Below are 1,701 nucleotides of genomic sequence, written 5' to 3'. Positions count from 1 at the left end.
CATCCGACCTTGCCCAGGTATGGGCGCTCAATACCCACCCCTTCCCTATATATACATTCTGAGCATTTATATAAGTGACAGGAATAGACATTAAAATTTTGAGGAATCATAATTTTTCAAAACCCGATCGAACGAGCTTGGATTGGCACGAAACTTTGTATGAGGCGTCCGGACCCCGAAATATGAGTGAGGTTCCCAAAAAAAATTTTTAGTTTCTGGTGTCGAGACTGGCCTGCTGCCCTGTGGGTCCGTAAGGACTTTGTAAGACAGGGCGTCCAAACGAGCTCGGATTGGCACGTAACTCTGTATGAGGCGTCCAGACCACGAAATACGAGTGAGGTTCCCAAAAAAGGTTTTTTTTTTCTGGTCGGGACGGGCTAGTTGGCGGGCCCGGTTGGTCCGTTAGGCCTTTGTAAGACAGGGCATCCAAACAAGCTCGGATTGGCACGAAACTTTTTATGAGGCGTCCGAACCCCGAAATATGAGTGAGTTACCCAAAAAAATTTTTTTTTTTCTGTTCGTGACGGGCCGGTTGGCAGGCCCTGTTTGTCTGTAAGGCCTTTGTAAGATAGGGTGTCCAAACGGGGTTGGAATGACACGGGACCTTGCGTAAGGACTCAAGACCGTGAGATAGGAGTGACCCAAAAAAACGAGCCGCCTTTCGGGCTGTGACGGGCCTGGTGGGACAAGCCCCGTGGGCCCGTGTCCCTTGTTTTGGGTAACGGACGGAATGCCACGAGGCGTCGGGCGGGAGGGAGGCCACCCGAACATGAGGATGAACTTTATGACTCGTGTATCGGGTCGGGGTTGGTAACTTCGTGTTTTCCTGTCAACACGTTGACCGGGGCCGGTAGACGTCAACAGAAGTTTCCACAAATGGGACTTGTTAACAAGAAACGTTATCACGGGCGTAAGCGGGGGGTTACCAAGAAACGTAGATCGTGTTGTGCTTGGACATAAACTTGGATTGGCCTAGCTCGACCTCAACGTTCCAGTTTACTTTCCATAATGGGTCGTATGGAATAATGAATTCATGTGTTCGGGTTAACCAAAAGCCAAGGGGCCGTAGCAAGTTTGTCGAACAACGTTTTAACCTTACCGGGCCAGCGTGCCAGGTTTACCGTGCTTTGCTAGTCGTTGTGGCCAAGTTACCGGGCAACATCGCCAGCTTAGCGGGTACCGTGCCAGGTTACCGGGCAACATGGCCAGCTTACCGGCCAGCATGCCAGGTTACCGGGCAACATGGCCAGCTTACCGATGAGTTCATGACATGGTAGTAACCATGTGTGCATCATATCATAGAACTTCATGGTTAAGCATGCTTGGACTAGAGTTGTGCTAGGATGGGTGACCCACTGGGAGGTCCTCATTTTTATTTTTTTGCCTTTGGAGAAATGTATAATTGAATAAGCTAATCCTTCTATTTCGATTGCGATCATGCTAGCACTAATGCACCGGATTCCATCAGAACTCCGTAGTTAAGCATGCTTGTGCGAGAGTAGTACTAGGATGGGTGACCCCCAGGGAAGTCCTCATGTTTCAACCCACTTTTTGCAACTTTTGGTGTTTTTTTCATGGATCCTATGGCATCCATACAATGCCTTTAACTTGCAGAAATTCTCATTCGCCAAAATTCAAGACACGTGCCATTTTAACACGGGCCATTTTAACTCTTGTATGAATTTTATAATGGCATATGCC

The 1,701-nt window shown here is 48.5% G+C and overlaps 1 pseudogene; it reads left to right on the top strand.

Annotated features, from left to right (window-relative positions):
• The first annotated feature begins 1,427 nt into the window (after nucleotides 1–1,427).
• On the top strand, nucleotides 1,428–1,546 carry LOC143608154 (5S ribosomal RNA; annotated as a pseudogene).
• The last annotated feature ends 155 nt before the right edge of the window (nucleotides 1,547–1,701 follow it).

This window comes from Bidens hawaiensis, unplaced genomic scaffold (genome assembly GCF_021521415.1).
Source record: "Bidens hawaiensis isolate Kalapana, Puna unplaced genomic scaffold, B.hawaiensis_p1.1 tig00101280_1, whole genome shotgun sequence".
Classification (NCBI taxonomy): Eukaryota; Viridiplantae; Streptophyta; class Magnoliopsida; order Asterales; family Asteraceae; genus Bidens; species Bidens hawaiensis.
The sequence above is the reverse complement of the archived record's forward strand: the minus strand, read 5'-3'. Positions and strand labels throughout refer to the sequence as shown.